We start from the raw sequence: 21,305 nt of genomic DNA, 5'->3' as shown, positions 1-21,305 counted from the left end.
AAAAAAGGGTGGTTCAAGCAAAGCACGCTCTGGGACCTTCCTTATTGGAAGCATTTGCTCGTCCGTCACAACTTAGATGTCATGCACATTGAAAAGAACTTCTTTGATCAGTTAATTCACACTATCATGGATGTCAAAAAGCATACATGTGACATGCCATCTGCCCGAAATGACATTGCCAAATACTGTAAACGGCTATAACTCCATCTTCAAGAGGATGACAGGGGAAAAGAGTTCATGCCAAAAGCCCCATTCGCCCTTGACAAGGCTCAGAGAAAAGTGTTGTGTGAGTGGGTTAAACAGTTGCGGTTTCCTGATGGATACGCCTCCAATTTGAGCAGATGCGTAGATTTGCAAGCATGTAAGTTTCATGGAATGAAGAGCCACGACTGTCATGTGTTCATGGAGAGGTTGTTTCCCACCGCCTTGAGGGAATTGCTCCCTGTCCATATGTGGAATGCGATTACAGAGATCAGTCTATTCTTCCGCGATTTGTGTTGCTACACAATCACAGTTAGTGACATGGAGCGGTTGGAGAAAAACATCGCTGAAATCCTTTGTAAGCTTGAGAAGGTTTTCCCCCCTGCTTTCTTTAACTCCATGGAGCATTTACCTATTCATTTGCCATATGAAGGCAAGTTATGTGGTCCTGTTCAATATAGATGGATGTATCCCTTCGAAAGGTAATTTCAACACCTTTTCACATCCTCTTTCTTAAAAACCATTCATTGTCATGACTTGTTCAATGTAATTGCAGGTTCTTGAATCACTTGAAACGAAAAATTGGGAACAAGGCTCGGGTTGAAGGTTCCATATGCAATGTTTATCTATCTGAAGAGATAGCAAACTTCTGCTCAAATTACTTTCAAGCGTCGGTCGACACAAAAACACGAGATCTCGGTCGTAATGTGAATGTAGATGTTGATAGCAATATGGACAACGCAGATTTACCAGAGTTGTTCTCGGTGGACAGTGGTCGTGTCTCAACTGAGGGTAAAACTTGGTATTTAGATGACAAGGAACTCGAGTGTGCTCATTTGTTCGTGTTAAGAAACAGTGGTGTTCTTGGCGAATACGAAAGGTATACGTTTTAAGGAATGAATTGAATTCAAAGTTCTAAACAATTAAAATGGTTGAACTACTAATTTATCTTGGTTCATTTATGAAATAGGAAGTTTAAGGACTACATTCTTAGTACTCGACCTTACTTGCGTAGAGAAGAAGTCATGGAGAAATGTGAATCTCAATTCTCTGATTGGTTTCATCACAAGGTGATAGAAACTTTCTAGCTTTTATGTAAAAATGAATTATAGATGTTGCAATTTTATCGATTTGATGTATTGTGACATGTGTAGGTGGTTGAAGAAAAACCAAATTCGGATGTCTTGCAAGCATTGTCCATGCGCCCTTTCAAGCGTGTTCGAACATGGAAGCAGATTTTTGTGGGTGGATTTAAATTCCATACACATTCCCATGGCAAACACAAGTCTACCATGAATTATGGTGTGTGTGTGTCTAGTGAGGACGGTGGAGAGTACTTTGGGATTCTAGATGACATCATTGAACTAGTCTACACTGTCCCGGAAAAACAGTACAAGACTATTCTGTTTAAGTGTAGTTGGATGGATTGTGGTAGGGGTATGAACATACATGAACAATACAAGCTAGTGGAAGTAAATCATACTAAAAAATACCCCAAGTATGATCCCTTTGTGTTATCTTATCAAGTGACCCAAGTGTACTACGCATCCTACCCTAGCCTAAAACGGGATCGAGTTCAATGGTGGGCTGTGTTTAAAACACAAGCAAGGTCAGTCGTTGATGCTCCGGTGGACCTTGAGTTTTTGCAGGCACCGTCCCCACAAGTACATGCTACGCTTTGTCCACCAAATGACAATCCTGACTATGACCTTGAAGATGATGATGAAGATGAAGATGATGATGTCGGCCTAATTATCTCAAGCGATGAGGATGACGAATCTAGTGTTGACTCTAGTGACAGTGACGAGGATGATGACATCGATGTGTTTTTAGATGATAGTAGTGATGAATCCACTAGTGATAATAGTGTTGAAAGTGATAATAGTGTTGAAAGTACTGATTAGGACAATTTGTTTGTTATTGTAAAATCAATATGAGATTATGAAACTCTATGTATTTTGTGTCATATAACATTGCTCTATTTTGTATTATGTCTATTACATAACACTACATTGCATTATATGTATTATAACGCAGTATACTTCTAATTATTGTCATTTGCATAATATTATGTATTGGTTACTAACAATTATTATCTCAGGTGGTTATGGCGGGAGGCAAAAAAGGGGAAGCGTCGAAGAAGAAAAAAGGAAAGGAGAAAGCACGTGCTCTGGTGTGGATCCCGCCTTCACCCAATCTGAAATTCAAGTACAAGGCAATGGCCAACAGCTTCAGGGGCACCAGGGGCAGAGGCAGCAAGGACAGGGATCACAGTCTGCTGAGTTGATAGTATTAGATCCTGCTTTGCAATGGTATGTCTGTAGATTTGTTTACATTACTTAAACTTATATTCCAATTTCCATATTTAATGTAGATTTGTTTACATTACTTGAACTTATATTCCAATTTCCACATTAAATGTAGGTTTGATGATGGGGACGTGACTAAGTGCGTCTCCGGTGTCCTGACAGGCTACTATCGAGATCCTTGGCGAAACTATGGAGAGGTTGATGAGAATACAAAGAAACATTGGTGGAACTTGTTCAACGTATATCATTTTCTACTTTAGACATATATTACTAAATGTGTTAATGGACATGTGGTTACTAACTTTAAAAGTTTGTCATTGCAGAAACAATGCACATGGCCACCTGAGTTGGATGACCATGTGAAGAGAGCCTTTGAAGTGAAGTTAGCTGATCGGCTGAGAGACATGTTCCACACAATCACCAAAAGGATGAATGGCGTCAAGCCTGGCTGGCTTAACGAGGAGGTCCACAAGAAGATGATGGACATTGTTACCAAAGATGAGAAATTTTTGAAGCGGTCTGAACAGAACAAGAAGAACAGAAGAGGTGGTTCTATGGACAAAGTGGTTCAACCAACACACTATCAGGGTTCAATTTCAGCTTTGCAGCATGCAAAAAGGATGGTAAAGTTGTTTATTACGCAAGTGAAATTCAAGTTAATTGTGTTCTATAGTGAAATCATGTCTAACACCTCTCCTTTCATTTTTTTGCATGTACACTCAAAGGCTAAGAAGAATAAAGGCCATTTCCCAACTCCGCATGAGCTTTTCTTGAAGACACACTTCAAGGATGTCCCTGGGAAAGGACTAGTGCCTGCCAATGACCAAGCCAAGGAGATTGCGGTAAGCACTTGAACTATGCTTAGCCATGATCATCAAATGTCATTTGAAGCCATGATCACCTATAACTATGTAAAAGTGAAGTAATTTGAGAAAGAATGAGTTCATAATCCTAGAAATGTAGAGAATAGGCAAACTAGAAGGCCTTTTGGCCTTATTTGGCTCTATTTTGAGTAAAATGGCTCCCATACTTAGAAAATACCTCATTAAATGTTATTTGATGCCATGATCACCTATAACTGTGTAAAAGTGAAGTAATTTGAGAAATAATGAGTTCATAATCCTAGAAATGTAGAGAATAGGCAAACTAGAAGGCCTTTTGCCCTTATTTGGCTCTATTTTGAGTAAAATGGCTCCTATACGTAGCAAATACCTCATTTAATGTCATTTGAAGCCATGACCACCTATAACTATGTAAAAGTGAAGTAATTTGAGAAAGAATGAGTTCATAATCCTAGAAATATAGAGAATAGGCAAACTAGAAGGCCTTTTGGCCTTATTTGGCTCTATTTTGAGTAAAATGGCTCCTATACTTAGCAAATACCTCATTAAATGTCATTTGAAGCCATGATCACCTATAACTATGTAAAAGTGAAGTAATTTTAGAAAGAATGAGTTCATAATCCTAGAAATGTAGAGAATAGGCAAACTAGAAGGCCTTTTGGCCTTATTTGGCTCTATTTTGAGTAAAATGGCTCCTATACTTAGCAAATACCTCATTAAATGTCATTTGAAGCCATGATCACCTATAACTATGTAAAAGTGAAGTAATTTGAGAAAGAATGAGTTCATAATCCTAGAAATGTAGAGAATAGGCAAACTAGAAGGCCTTTTGGCCTTATTTGGCTCTATTTTGAGTAAAATGGCTCCTATACTTAGCAAATACCTCATTTAATGTCATTTGAAGCCATGACCACCTATAACTATGTAAAATTAAAGTAATTTGAGAAAGAATGAGTTCATAATCCTAGAAATGTAGAGAATAGGCAAACTAGAAGGCCTTTTGGCCTTATTTGGCTCTATTTTGAGTAAAATGTCTCCTATACTTAGCAAATACTTCATGAAATGTCAATTGAAGCCATTATCACCTATAACTATGTAAAAGTGAAGTAATTTGTGAAAGAATGAGTTCATAATCCTAGAACTGTAGAGAATAGGCAAACTAGAAGACCTTTTGCCCTTATTTGGCTCTATTTTGAGTAAAATGGCTCCTATACTTAGCAAATACCTCATTTAATGTCATTTCAAGCCATAACCATCTATAACTATGTAAAAGTGAAGTAATTTGTGAAAGAATGAGTTCATAATCCAAGAAATGAAGAGAATAGGCAAACTAGAAGGCCTTTTGCCCTTATTTGGCTCTATTTTGAGTAAAATGGCTCCTATACTTAGCAAATACCTCATTTAATGTCATTTCAAGCCATAACCATGAATCACAATGTAAAAGTGAAGTAATTTGTGAAAGAATGAGTTCAAAATCCAAGAAATGAAGAGAATAGGCAAACTAGAAGACCTTTTGCCCTTATTTGGCTCTATTTTGAGTAAAATGGCTCCTTCACTTAGCAAATACCTTATTTAATGTCATTTCAAGCCATAACCATCTATAACTATGTAAAAGTGAAGTAATTTGTGAAAGAATGAGTTCATAATCCAAGAAATGAAGAGAATAGGCAAACTAGAAGGCCTTTTGCCCTTATTTGGCTCTATTTTGAGTAAAATGGCTCCTATACTTAGCAAATACCTCATTAAATGTCATTTCAAGCCATAAACATCTATAACTATGTAAAAGTGAAGTAATTTGTGAAATAATGAGTTCATAATCCAAGAAATGAAGAGAATAGGCAAACTAGATGGCAATTAAGCCAATATTGAATGTGTGTAGGTGAAAATGGTTCCTAATTTCAAGTATTTGGTTGTTTTATTTCATTTCAAGTCATGGACACCTTTAAAAACTATTAACTTATGCTGTTTCATGCATTTTTTTATTTAATATATGTTTGTATAATGAATATCTTGTAGGAAACCTACCAGAAGAAGGCTGAAAAAGCAAGTACTCAAGGGATTAAGAAGAGTCCCAATGTGTTGTATTGGGAGAGTGTGGGTGGCCGCAACAAGAAGGGTCGAGTAAGGGGTCTTGGTCAAAGTGCGGAGTTGTACTACAGCAACCGGATGGGTCGAGTTTCTAGGTCGTCACAGCAGTACACACCGTCCGTTGTTTCCCAAATGCAGGATCAGATGGAGCATAGGGTTCAGGCTCTTCGCAATGAAATCAGAAGTGAAATGGAAACTAAGATGCAACTCCGAATTCAAAGTGAAGTGGCTGAAATAGAGAGGAAGAACAAGGAGCGGTGGGATGAGTTTATGAGTCGATTCGCTAGCAACGACTCATGTTCTACCTTTCAGCCTCAGCATCGAGACCCCAGGGATGACCCGGGTAGTGGAGGAGCTGGTCAGGGTACCTCGGCAATTGTGTAGCCTAGCTTATGTTTATGTAGTATGGACATGTAGTCTCATGTAGTACGGACATGTAGTTAATCTAATTTGTATAGCTTTTGATTATGTTTCCGCTCTTTTGGAAATAACTATATATTATTATGTTCAACTGGGTGCATGGCTTTTGTGGAAATATATATAAAAAAATTTTCAATATTCGATAAATTTTGTAAACAGGAACTAGGTGCAGGAATAGGTTTTAAATATTAGTTTGTGGCAGAAAATAAATTGATTTCGATGCCTTGTTTACACTAATTTCCGACGGAAAATTGATAAAAAAAATTTCGTCGAAAACCTTTTTTGCGACGGAATTATGGCACATAAAATCCGTCACAAAAGGGAAAAATTTGCGAGGAAAATAATTCCGTCGCAAAATTGCGACGGCTTTTTCTGTCGGAAAGTTGCGACGGAATTATATTCCTCGCAATCATTTCCCTTTTGCGAAGGAAAATTCCGTCGTAAAATTAAACCTTTCCGACGGATTTTTCCATCGCAAAATATAATCTGCGACGAAAATAGTTCATCGTAGATTTCCGACGGACCAAGAGCAAAAGTCAATTTTTTTCCAAGGCCACTAATTTCGTCGGAAAATTCGTCGGAAACACGTTTCCGACGGAATTTTCCTCGGAAAATTGCTGATATCCTACGAACGTATTTCCGACGAGCCTTTACGACGAATTTCCGTCGGAAAGTTTATTTGCGACGGATTTTAGACCCTTACCGACGGAAAATTTCCGTCGGAGACAAGGTGTTTTCTAGTAGTGCTTCCTGTTTTCCTTTATTACTTTTAGTAGTTTATTCTTCTTTGTTCTTAATTATGTGTTTCTAGTCTTATTTCTAGGGTTAGGTTGAACCCTAGCCATGATTAATACTTGATTTATTCTTTTAAATTCTCAATTAATTTTAATTTTTATATTGTTCATGCTTAATCGATTGTGCTTATGCCAATACTAGATTAGAAATAATTGGTATTGTTATTATTCCTTTGTTTTAATCGCAACGAGAGTTGGGTTTTAACGGATTTGAATAGATCAGTTAAGGGTTTGAAGCTCATCATGAAAATAGTTGAATGGATGTTTAGGAAGTTAGAGTAATGTGCTTAATTAATGTCTCTAATTTGCATGATTCCATGAAAATAGGCTTGATTGTGATTAGAGAAGCCATTGATAACTCGAAAGAGACCTTTGGTATTATCTAGAAATTACTTTTCCTTGTGAACATATAATTAATTAATTTGTGGTTGGTGCACCCGGGTGCACCATGTGCATGGTGCAACTAAAAGAACATTTAGTATATTTAAAAGAACATGGATAAAAAATGAACATGTTTTTATTTTCTTGCAACTGCAAATCCATCAGTCTCTTCTCCTGCAATTTCTCACTCCTCTTTCCCTTCCTATCACTCTCTTTCTTGCTGCCAATTTTACCTCTCCTTTACACCATCGTTTTCATCTAAAAATTTCAATGAAGGTCTCAATTTGGTCTCACTTTGCTGTCAATCTCGTAATACTGGTACTTCTTATATTGTTTAGGTAAAAATCATTTCCAAAGTACTCATTTCTCTCTCTAGAACTTTTCTCTCTATCTTTTTCTATTTTTCAAATAAATTTCAAAATAGCAAAATTGTTCATCTTCAAAGTGAAACCCAAGAAAAAAAATTGAACTTATTTCAACAATTCAACCTTCAAACTTGAACAAATGGTGGATTCAAGTAAAATGTAAGTATAAATTTTGTACATGCAAATTGTTTTTCATCAATAATTTAAAAGTCAAAGTGTTTAATTTTGTGAATTTGGGGTTTTTTTTTTAAAAAAAATTAATTAAAGCTATAAAGTACATGTTATTCAAAAAAGAACAATTGGAGGAGAAAGAAGAATAGTAACGAATTGAAGCCAACTGGAAGATAACCAAGCAATGTTAATTATTCAAACACTAGCTTGTTCTTTTTTAAACACTAACATGTTCTTTTATTCCATGTTCTTTAAAATATGCCTAATGTTCTTTTTAGAGGCCATGTTCTTTGTCAAATACAAACATGTTCTTTTGTTGAACACTATTATGCATGTTCTTTGTCAAAAACTAGCATTTTTTTTTCAAACACTAGCTTGTTTTTTTTTTCTTTTTTTTTTCTTTTTTTTTTGACAGGAATAGCTTGTTCTTTTTCAAACACTAATATGTTCTTTTTATTCCATGTTCTTTAAAATATGTCTAATGTTCTTTTCGGAAGCCATGTTCTTTGTCAAACACAAACATGTTCTTTTGTTGAACACTATTACTAGCATGTTCTTTTTCAAACACTATTACACGCATGTTCTTTTGTTGAACACTATTACACGCATGTTCTTTTTCAAATACTAGCATGTTCTTTTTCAAACACTCATATGTTCTTTTTTTTCTCATGTTCTTTAAAATAAGTCTAATGTTCTTTTCGGGTGCACCATGCGCATGGTGCACCCGGGTGCACTATACTATTTTCAATATATAATTAATTGGATGGGGTAAGAATTTGTCTTGTATTGATTATGCTAGTGGTGATACTTAATTCTAGATGTTTTTATTATTTGATTTTCTTGCTTTAATAGTATAATACTTTCAACCCTATTTTGATTGACTCGACTAGTTTTAATTCATAGTATAATATTGATACTACCTTCTCTGTGGGATCGACCCTGACCTACCCTACTACGTAATTAGGAGGTTTAGTTAGGTATTAATTTTGTTAGGTGTGCGACCGCCTATTAGTCATCCTTATCGTTGGCTTGGGTTTGTGGCATGTTCTCTTAATTTGAAATGTTGGGTTAATGTGGTCCAAATTCCATAAGCACAACTTATTACATTTCAATCTTTCTCAAAGGTTTCTAGAAAACTCTAAAAGTACTGAGGAAATGATGGAGAATAGTGGAAGAATCTAGAACTAGTGAATGCTCATGAAGATTCTAGATTTATATGGACAATTAGAAGAGTTGTGTAGAAAATTCCACATATTTCTTCCACCTCCATACATCACCTATAAATATAAGATGTTGGGCAACATTTGGGAGCAATGGATCCACCTACATCATCCTCCAATACCCTTATACACTCTATGAGTGTCCATCCATACATATCATGATCGGAGTTTCTACATACACACAATTTCACGCATCCATTATTCCTATTTTGTACTACTTTTTTGAGAGTTTCGAGAGTTCTGTTGTAATCTCACCCTTTTAAAGTTTCTTGTACTCCTATTTTTCATATAGTTGATTATTTTTCGATGCTTATCGTTCGTGAGTTTTTTTTATAATTTTTCCCACGTTAAATATTGTGTGTCCAATTCTCTACTACTTATTTTGCCTTTATCTTTCTTCTAATTATTTATCAATCTCTACATCTTTAATTTGCTTCCGTTGTGCACTCACCAACTTTAACATGAAAGTAGGTCATCGTATCAAGAGCAAATGATTATTATTCATTCCCGCACCCCTTGTTAACCCCAAGTTTAGAGAAGTCGTATTAATCTAAAAAAATCATAAATGGAGAAATTTAATTTTTATTATTAGATATTTAATTATTAAAGTTTTTATAAATTTCTCGCCTTAAGAGATGGTTTTTAAACCTTATGATGGAAGTGTAGTGCCAACAATAAAGTTCACAACTATAATTTACGAGTAATAAAAAAATACTTCCCGTATCTAAATAAGTTAAACATTTTTCTTATGCTAGTATGCCATTGCAAAACTTTGACTTATATATACAAGGTATTTCGGATATGCTGTAATATAATTAAGATATTGTATATCAATAAGTAAAAATTATAACTATTGATATTTATAAAATGTTCATTGAAACGATTCCAACAATATCAATAATTAAAAATTATAACTATTGATATTTATAAAATATTCATTGAGACGATTCCAACGAGTATCCATACGTAACTATTTATTCTTAACACTAGTTAAAGTAAATTAGATAAATAGTGCAAAAAGTCAAAATGTTTTACTTACTTAATGAGGGGTATATAATAATCCATATAGGGTCGTTTCCATTGTCCACATTGAATTAATAAGAGGTGGAGTGACTACATTAGAATCCTAGCTTAGTGAACTACTCACATAAGTAACATCATTGACATTTAGTTTTGTAATAGAGCATAAACTCTAATTGATTCTGTGAGGACTTAGGAGAAGACACATAACGTGGTAGTTTGAGTATTTATATACTTACTTTTTTTTTCTCAAAAAAAAAATACTTACTTTTTTTTTAATAAACTATTAATTCTACAATCTTTTCTAAAAAAAAACCGCACTATTTTTCTTCTACAATTTGTAATATCCTATCTATCATACTTACCTGTTATTATATTTAAGTCAATAAATTGCCTAAAACTATGTGTCGGTTAATAGGTAAGACTTAAAAAGTAAAAAAAAAAATGGAGGGAGTACTATAGGCATTTGGATATTTCTATAGTGTCATTTTTCAATACATGACACCATAATAGGATGACGTGTCAAGTTGTAATTGGTCAATTTTTAATTTATTTTTAAAAGTTTAAATATAGTGTACATGTATATATGCTTGTAAACACATGTATTTTTATAACGAATACATTATAATATTTTTTTTTAAGAAAATCATTTCTATAAAGAAATTATAATTAAAATTCTGAAATCAACTTTACAAAAAAAAAGAGAGAAAAATCTACAAATCAAATATACAGTGTTCTTCAACTGTGTTCATCATCGTTGATGGGCATTTTATTTATGATCTCTCTCCTGGGCAATTAGGGTGCAACAATTAGGTTGCAGGTTCCGGCGTCTCTTCCGGCGCACGTAGCTGCTACACACGGCGACACACGACATCCTAAAGCGGGTTCCACCCAGAGGAGTTTTGCAGTGACACGTCAGCGCCGGTGGATGCGAGCGAAAACGGCGTCATTTAGGCGGGCTGCAAGGTGGAGGGGAGTGTCACGGAAGGGGATATCGTCGTGGCGGTCGAGGAGGAAGGAGATCTGATCGGAGAGTTTTTCCTAGTGGAGTGGGTCGGGTCGGCGAGTTTTGGGGAGGGTTGAGAGGAGGCGGGTTAGGTGGGGTGGTCGTGGAGTGCGACGGCGTAGTGGGTCGGCTTGGGCTTGGGCCTGGGTGAGGTGGTGGTTTCGACATTGGAGGGGAGTGAGTGAGTTGCAGAGAGAATGTTTAGGGGGTTGGAGAACAGGGGTGATTTTAGCTCCGATTATATGATCAGTTTTGGTTAATTTTAGGAAGATTTAAGACGACTTTCTCAGGAAGGAAATGGTCAGTTTTTCGGCGATTTTCAAGAAATATTTCCGACAGTCATTCTTCTTCTCTGGCAACATATCCATAATCTTGATTATTCATTATAAATTTTAAGTATATTTTCGAAAATTTATTAATGTTATGAAATAGATTCTCATAATTTATGAAATGAATGATGAACGATGATAAACGATGAACAATATGATGAACGATTTTGACATAGATGATGAAGGAATTTAATTTTATGATTTTTAATTATAATTATAAATTTGAAAATTAATTTTTATTATAAAATTAGATTTTTATAGTTTTTAATTATGTATTTCTAAAAAGAATTTCATGTATTAAAAAGAATACAAAAAATAAATTTAATACATTATGGATATTAAAAATAATTCAAAATGAAAATAAAAATACAAAATACAGGCCAATTAGATTTTGCCACATCAGCAAGTTGTTGTGGTGTCATTTTTAAAGAATGACATTGTAGAATATTTAATAGGCGTACTGTGCAGATATATATAGAGATCAGATATACATTCATACAAAACATTAACAACGAAGAGTCATAAAATAGCAAACTTTCTTATAGATGATAAATTTATTATATGCTCCAATTCATTTGTAAGTTTGTAACATCCGATCGAAGTACAAATTATTAGACTCGGAGCCATTTGAAGATTAAATTCAGGTTGACCATTATAAGATCAATCTGTGGCACTTTTATTAGAACACAAATTTAAAAAAATAAAGTGGGAATAATCGACAAATAAACGTGAATGTTGATTTATAAAATCGCATATTTAGAGCAACCATATTGATGTCACTGGTATCAGTACGTTGCTTTGCCCTGCTGATTGCTAGTTAATTCATTGATGTTCACCGGATTAGCGATCCGACGATCTGGAGAGCTATATGCAGCTTCGGCTACTCCTCCATTTATAACATCAGTTGGATGAAATCCGTCGAAGAATGCATACAAGTCCCGATTGGCGCATGGTGTACTATAGGGCTCACACTGGAAATCACTCCTCAATGTGCAACAAGTCGAGTTTGAATTAAGACCTGCATTATTAACCAATATGATTTATCTTTGTGATAAACAAAAATCGTTCATCTAATAGCATTTTTGTAGTTCTCAAAAAAATAACATTTTTGTAAATAAATCAACAGAACATCCCAGTAAGCATGACATTCAGTGCGTCTTGTGTGCGGCTGGTCACACCATGTGACCACTTGTAAAAGAACAAAGTAACCCCAATAACACTGACCCGGTAACCCTTGTAATACTCACCAAGTAACCCCTAAGTAACCCATATATCACTAACGAAGTAACCCCTGAAAAACTGAATGAGTAATCCCTAATACACTAATGAAGTAACCCTCGTTTTGAATGACCACATCGTGTGGCCAGCCACAAATAAGACTTTGTGATTAAACACTGTTTTGCTTATCATCATGAAGATAAACTTGTATTTTCTCCATTATTCTAGTGTAGTTTGAACTAATAACGTGACAACTAGCTTAATACACGTGTTTAATTTTTAAACAACGTACCTTCAGGAAGGGGGCTTAAAGCTTGCAGGGCGGAGAGACTAATTTAAGGTAAATTGAGCCCCAGGGAGCCGTGCATTTAATTCATCCACAAGCGATTCAAGCTTTGTATTGAACATATTCGCTGCTTGGTTGATTTCATCTACACAGCCAGTTGCATTGTACCTCATAATTTGAGACGGAACGCAACCAAGATTACCCACGCCAAAAATTGCTACCATTCTAGCACCAGAATTGTATAATGTCTAACACAACAACAAAAATAAAACCAAATTTAATGTGTATTAGACATAATCAACGTTAGTCAACAACATTTTTTCCGTAAAAAATAAATAGATTAGGGAGGGATCGAAGATGGCAACAAAGAAAGTACCCGTAATTGTGATCTATATCGAGCAATTAGTAGATTAGCGAACTGATCAGGAGTGTAGAGCCTCTGTGAAGGATAATATTGCGGCATGAAGTAATTATTAAGGTAGTCATTGCTACCAATATTCACAGTGTACAAACACTTGTTCAAGTAGTTTGAAACTGGACCACGAACCATAAATTGGAGCCTTAAGATGGTCATCATATAATTTTGTATTTGTCGATCCAACCATATCCGATCACCCTGTAACACAAATTATGATCAATACAAATGATTATATAAGTGTAGTAGGAAATATAGGCTTATCTCAAATACATATTTAATTAGTACTAGTAATTAAGAATTTCAAATTAATCTTTTTATTGATGAACTATTTCCTAGCTTGTTCATTTATACTTGAGAATTTGTGGTTTGTTATTAGTACGACATCATGGCTTAGCTTAGCTTGTCAATTTAGAATAATGTATGTATTATACAATAGAAATTATGGTCATACCAATTGTGATCCAGTTTCCGTGAGAATTCCAGCAGAACCTGATGCGAAATTGACACCTCTTAATATATCTTGACTCATTTGATCTCTATATGGTGCTATAGACCTGTTGAATCCTAGATATGTAGCTATAAAATCAACATATTTGAATATTGTTAAGCAAATTACCATACAGAATAGCAAAACTAAATAAAAAGAAAAAATTATATACTAAAATAGGACCGGATGAGACTATGTTAAATTCTATTTACGATTAAAGATTTGCATCAATTCAATTATACATCCAAAAAGTCTATGATTAACCACTAGCATAGTGTTCACCAAGCCCATATGTTATAGGCCCAAAATAATTTATTCATTTATAGGACAAACAAGTTAATATAGACGCATCAAAGCCTTCATTTTCTTTCCATCATATGGGAGAAGTTTCCACTCTTATATCCACACCATTGAAGACAGAAGACTACACATGACATATACAATTCATCCTATGTATTTTGTGTTTTCATTATAATATTGCATACTATAGCTTAATATACTACGACAATAATGAATTAATGGATGTATGAACTATTACAATGGGTATAACAAAACCTGCCAAAGCTTAGAGAAAATATTGTTTAAGTTTTATATTGTGAGAAAAATTAATACATTTTGTCAAAAGAATTGCGAGCTAGAGATAAGAATTTTGAGCTATAAATCCTTTAATACACTTGTATGTTAGCTGTGTTCATCCCTATTTAATTGGTACCAAATTGTTCAAAGGACGTACAACATTTCAATGAGGTAAACCTTCCGGTAATTGATGAAATAAGGTATACTTACATATATAATCCTCAATAGTCCGGTTATTGGTAAATCTGCCAGTTGCTACGCCACCAGGAAAATCAACCCCATACGGCGGGTAGTTTGCTTTAGCCATTGTCCTGAGGTTATTGTTGTTTCCTACATCGGACAACGAGTTCCCGAAAATGAAGTAACATGGCACTTTTGGTTCGCCCTTAACCAAAACCACGCAAACCATAAAAATAACAAAAACTATAATTCTCAACATTTTGAGAGTTTATTGCGTGAGAAGGGCTAGTCTTAAAAATTTGAGATATTGAAGATGAGATTAGTGGTCTTGAATTGCATGTTAACAGCTACGATACTTATAGCACGTTATTGTGACAAGGAAGCCCATGCAACATACGTCATTTCAAAACGTTTAAGTTTGTTATTAAAAAATATTAATTATTAAAGGATTAAGACTGCTAGTTGATGTTAGTTTTATTTAATAATTAGTTGATAGTTGGTCTTATTAGTTGTTAAATGACATGTGATTTTGTAAGATAATTTGATCGGCTATTCAGATACGCTACCACGGATTACGGAGTAGCATTTTAAGATATTTTTGTGAGATCATGGATGTTGATATTAAAAGATGTTGATAATATATTCCATTAAGTTAATCAAATGGAGTGTATTGTTGTCACTAGAACGTCAACTACGACCTTTTAGAAGTTGCGAACTTTTTCTTTTTATTTTATTTATTTATTTTTTTTTTTTTTTTTTTTGACAAAAACTGAAATTTTATAGTACAGTAATTGATTTTCCTAAAATATTTTAAGAATTAATGGTCCAATATATTTTATTATATATTAATGATATATATCTCGTGTGATTATAAACATTTTATCTTTTTTATTTGCTTCATAAGTTATCCATCATAGTCCTGATTTATATCAATCATTGGACATTATTTCATGAGCTAGACCCGGTTAATATCAAATATAAACAACCCAACGTTTATACATCATCCAAAATCTGACGTGGATGGGCAAAAAAAAAAGCTAAAAAAATTAAAGTATGTTCACGTCGTTTACTCTGTTTTGCAGCCGTTAATGGAATGTTATGAGCTTTTGTCTGCTTAAGCTCTCACCCTCCATTGATGACACTCAACCTTCCGTCGTCCTCCATTGAAGATGCCCAACCATGTCCACCTCCACCATATTTTCGGCTGTCGTAATCAACGAAAACCCGAAGAATAAAAGGTAAAAGGGCATGGTTAATCCTTTAGGGATTTATCATCTTCTTCGAATTGACCATTGGAGGTGAACATTCCCCATTAAAGGTTTCAACTTTTAGTGAAGAAAAAGTGATAATGGAGGTGGTAGCTTTGACAGAGTTAACTAGAAAACCAATTAATTTGTGGATTTCTTTCAACTGTTAGTAGTACTGTACTTGAATTTACTCCACTACCCCTCACTAAATCAGTCGAAATGACCTCTGTGCCCTTACTAAACCATGTGAAATGACAGCATTGTCTTGATATTAACAAAGGTCGTTAATATCAGATATCAACTTGAATTTACTCTTATTCCATTATATTTTGGTTCCTATATGTTAAAGGACTACGCAACACAAAACAAACACCATTTGAAAGGGGGATAGATATGATTTGAAACTATACGTGTTTCTTTTTTATCACAATGACTATCAACCAATAGCTGTAGTTGATGGTTAAAACCCATAATTGAATTATATAATGTATTTTTATTCTTGAGTTCAGCAATAATTCTTATTCTTTCACTACTTGCGACCTTTGGTAGTAAATGATATTATACACTTCTTCATATTCTTTTATTTATTCAATACTTTTAATAAGAACACAAAACATTATTATTCATCTTTTTTCTTATTAGGACGGCTAACGCGCGATGTGTGCGTTATAGTAAGTCATCATGTCTGGAAATACTTTCGGTTTGGCATTGTTAGTAGTGTCAATTAAGGAAAATATATGTCAACAAATATTTTTAGGGACATAAATGTTCACATACACGCTATTCTTAAGAGTTAAAAAAAAAAAAAAAAAAGACAATTATTATTAATGAGGGCAAATATATAAATAAATTTTTTTAGGGATATAATCATCTCAACATTATTCATAAAGTGTTGTCTTACTTTTGAAAGAGGTAAATACATAAATAAACATTTTTAGGGGCACAATAGTCTCAACACTATTCATAAGAGTTTACTTAACTCATACTTTTAAAAAGGTAGGAATTCTCTTGGAATAAGTTTATGTGACTTGTCAAAAATAAGTTCATGTGACTTAGCTTTAACCTTGATTGGTTTTACCTAAAAGCATCTTAGTGTACGAGAAGTGTCTTAATGTTAAGACCAAAACAACGAATATAATTAGTGTTTGTTTTACATCGTTGTGTTTTTCTGTTTTTTTGGCTTTTTGATTTTTAAAATCACATGATACATATCATATATAATGAATCAAAAAATTGTAAAACTTATTAAAATCATGATAATTTTAAAAACTGTCAACAAAAAATTAAAGTGAAAACACCTTTTTCTTGTTTCTTGTTTTTGGCTTTTTGTTTTGAGAAAAACCAAAAACTAAAACAACGAACGATGCCAAACAAACCATAAGCTCCCAATTGCGCTAAACTATCATTTTCAAATCAATGCGTTTAATTTTCCATGACAACCAATCCTAATAATCCATTGATTTTTTTAAAATTTTCCCTTGAAAATTATTTTAATACCAAAAAAAATAAAGGTAGAATGGAGGTGGAATAAATTATCTGTTCGTGGGACTAAGGCCCCGTTCTTTAGAGTTGTTCTGCTCTGCTGAGCCCTGCTCTGCTCTACTCTGCTCAAATTAAATCTGCTCTACTCTATTTTCAAATAATAATTAATAATAACAACAATAATAATTAAAATTTAATAATAATAATTAATATTGTATTGATGATAATAATTTATTATTTTGAATAACTACAATAATTATTAATATTAAAAATCATTTTAATAATTATTAATATTAATAATAATTAAGATTATTATTAATATTAATAATCATAATAATCATTAATAATAATAATTATCAATAATATTTAATAATTCAAACTATTAAAAATTAATATTTAATAATGTTATTAATTAATAATTTCTAATAATTATGACAATTCTTTCAAAAAAATAAATAATAATAATAACAATTAATAACAATTTCTTTCATAAACATTAGACATTAGAATCACAATGTGTAGAAAAATTTTATGTGGGTATTGATTGTTAATTCATTGACTTGAATTATTTTTCAAATCTTTCCATACATTTTAAGAATTGAAAAAAAGAGAGTGTTTTCAAGTAGTACTTTGTATATTATTATTATTTTTAGGGTTAAAAATATATGATTAAGAAAAATTTATAAGTAATAAATCATTATTAATCGTTAAATCATTTTATTTTAAAATTTTGTGAAATAAATATAAGTAAACCGTTGCCTTTTATTTTTTTACTATTAACATATGTTAGATATTGTACACATATATTTATGTTTTCACTCACCTAAATTGTATATGCACATAATAATAATAATAATAATAATAATAATAATAATAATAATAAAGTAGTAGTAATAATAATAATAATAATAATAATAATAATAATAATAATAATAATAATAATAATAATAATAATAATAATAATATTTGTTTTCGGTCTGAGATTTCTGCTCGAAAGGAGGTTAACATTGGGTTAATTGGAGGAAACGACGGGGCTTTACGACCAGCAGATGTGCTGCTTTATTCCTGGGATAGAGGCCTTGATGTATGTGTTGATTTGACGGGGTCTTCACCTTTGACACAATCAGGGTTGTCTGACTTCGTTCCTGGTCGTGTTGTGTCGGCGGCAGCTCAGCGAAAGCGGGACAAGTATGGGGCGCGTTGCAGGGCTATTGGCTATGGCTTTCTTCCTTCCTTTCTCCTTTTCTTCGTTGGGGGAATTAGAGAAGGATGTTATTGCGTTGCTGAAGCGGGTTCAAGCGTTCGCTATGACTCAGGATATTGGTGCTCGTGTAGCTGCTCACATCTTCAGCAGGATCGGGTTCGCTATAGCTAGAGGGGTGGGGGCCCCCACCAATTTCTTGTAAATTGATTGACTCTGTAGGTTTTTTATATTTATATAATAATAATAATAATAATAATAATAATAATAATAATAATAATAATAATAATTTATTGTAATAATAATAATAATAATAATAATAATTTATTGTAATAATAATAATAATAATAATAATAACAACAACAACATTATTAATAATAACATTAATAATAGTATTAATTATAATATTGAAATCTGCTCTGCTCTGCTCTGCTGAAATTTAATCTGCTCTGCTCGGCTCTGCTGACCCTTGCTCTGCTCTGCCCAAAAGCTTAAAAGAACAGGGCCTAAGGCAGCTAACGCTATACCCGAGGAGCTCTTTGGGTTGGGTCTTATATCACATTACTTTAGTTTTTACCAGCATTAATAGGAGAAAATAAGTATATAAATATTTGTAGCAGCTTGTAAATGTTGCACACATTTACACAATTTTAGAAACAACTTAATGAGGGCAACTAAGTATGTAATCTATTCTTCGATATTAAAAAGCGTTCCTAAAGCAGATTATGTGCCACGTGTCACCCTTTTAACCTCTATAAACATGCCAAGTCATCAGTATATGCCACGTGTCATGTATTTAAACACTATAAATATGACATGTCACCTCCACAATAAGAATTAGATTTGAAATTTAAAAAATGTTTATGGCATGATTTGAACTTGAGACCAATAAGTACTACGATACAAGTCTTAGCACCTCAGCCAACCATATCCAACAAAATTATTGTTAACTTGGATGAGATGATTAGCCCTTAATTGTACTGTTTGTTACATATCATTGGATAATTTAACAACTTATATTAAATTTTGTTACAAATATTGAATATGGTTCTCCTAATACAAATCTTAATTCAAAATATTACATTTTGAAGATAATTATCAATACATTAAGCAAAATAATCAAACGTTAATTACATACTAGCAACTCGGGGCATCGCTCGAGCCACACACTAGTTAAACATATTAAAAGGCATTATCTTCTCAACACTATTCTTAAAAATAGAACAACTATATTAAAGGATTGATAAATATATGTAAATTAATATTTTTAAGAAGCATAATTGTCAACAATATTCAAAACAATGAAGTAACAAATATAATACTCGTATAAGATAGGATAATTATGTCCCGTAAAAAAACAAAAAAAAAGATAGGATAAATATGTTAAAATAAACATTTTAAGAGCCATAATTGTCTGGGTCAAAAAAAAAAAAAAAAAAAAAAAGAGCCATAATTGTCTCAACACTATGAATAAATGTTTATTTATACTTTTCAAAAGGTAGGGATTTAAGAAGTACCTTACCCTATAACTATTTAGCATTAACTTTATCATTTATTTGATTATTTGGATTATTGAGTCATCGCCAATATACTTACTTATTATGCATGTTATTAAAGAATTGAACTCTAACATCGACGTTTATCTTCCGTGATGTGTGATCCTTTGAAGTTACAACCATCATTAAAGCATTAATAGAGGACTCATTATTTCATCAATGGTGACCTATTTTCCTACACGAAATAAACAACTCAATTTCCATATATATTTATGTTTTTTTTTTGATATTATCTACCACTAATGGTTATGCATTATCAAAGATGAACAAGTAATGCCTCAACAAATTATAGCGTTGAAATTCCAAAATTTGCCTTCAATCGTGATCCTTATTGTCCACATGTTTCTTCATGGAGCTTCTCATTCATATTAATTATTATTTGACCATAATAAATTTGAACCCGGTTTCTATAAACACTATTCCACGTTCTACAGTACAAATTCATAGGAGGATTACTTTATAACGTTATTAAAAAGCAATGTACTCCGTAATATTTATTTAAACTTTTTAGACCCTATTAAAATTTATTTTGGATGTTAATAAACTTTAATAGACATTATTAGAATACCCAAAACGCAAACCCTAAGTTGCCTAATATATGCCCAAACTCTGATTGTGTGCGATCACCACTTAAAAAACACAAATTCTTAAATGGACCTGATTCACACTAATTTATTGTGGACCACTAACATTAGAGAAACTATGGTTATTTTATTAATAGAAAAAAAAGTCACTATGTTGAAATAAAAGTGACTATGTTGACATAAAAGTCATTTTGGTAATATATAGACTATAAGATATTAATTTTTTTAATGAAATATTTTATATATGGGTCAATATGAATAATAAAGGTCACTATGTAAATATTATGGTCATAACGACGTATTTCAAGCTCACAATAATATTAAACGTTATACAAGTTTTAATAAAAGTTATTATCTTAAAAATAAGAGTCACTATGTTAAAAATAAGGGCCATTATGTTTAATATAATGTTAGTTGTGTGTGTATAAACCTCGGGTCCACAATAATATTGTGAACCAGGTCCACGCAAGTCTTTTTGCTCAAAAAAATCCACGGTGTTGCAACCTCAATCTATCTCACTGACACTGCCACCCTCGTTAGCCTCCGGCAAAATAGCATTTTGGGCCACAATACTTGAATCGAAATTAAATGATGCCCAAAAGATTTTGGGCTTTCTGGAACAACATATGGCTTTTTATAGGAAGTTCATATAGTATTTCCAAAACTAATTTGGAATAGCCCAAATTAATAGGTTACCATTCTTAGACTCGTAGTCCACTAGGAAGGACAAGGGAGACAAGTCCGCAAGCAATGTCCAAAGCGAGGTTTCATCCTAATTATAATTAGCAATACGAAAACAAATTAGCCCAATTAGATAATAAATTGAAATCTCTTTGCTTTAACTTTTGAAATGAGGCACACTAAGCAATACTCACACTTACACTTAATAAATTTTAACGCGGCACATTGGTTCATTGATTAGAT

At 32.9% G+C, this 21,305-nt stretch overlaps 1 pseudogene across 1 annotated transcript; it reads right to left on the bottom strand.

Annotated features, from left to right (window-relative positions):
- Nucleotides 1-11,760: 11,760 nt before the first annotated feature.
- On the bottom strand, nt 11,761-14,623 carry LOC145612294 (GDSL esterase/lipase At1g29660-like; annotated as a pseudogene). The gene is made up of 5 exons (XR_014106568.1): nt 14,342-14,623; nt 13,520-13,644; nt 13,027-13,266; nt 12,657-12,898; nt 11,761-12,164 (listed from the first exon to the last, which is right to left on the bottom strand). The product of XR_014106568.1 is annotated as a GDSL esterase/lipase At1g29660-like (transcript).
- Between the last annotated feature and the right edge of the window lie 6,682 nt (nt 14,624-21,305).

This window comes from Chenopodium album, chromosome 24 (assembly GCF_948465745.1).
Source record: "Chenopodium album chromosome 24, dcCheAlbu1.1, whole genome shotgun sequence".
Taxonomy (NCBI): domain Eukaryota; kingdom Viridiplantae; phylum Streptophyta; class Magnoliopsida; order Caryophyllales; family Amaranthaceae; genus Chenopodium; species Chenopodium album.
Note: the sequence above shows the minus strand (reverse complement) of the source record. Positions and strands in the feature narration are given on the sequence as shown.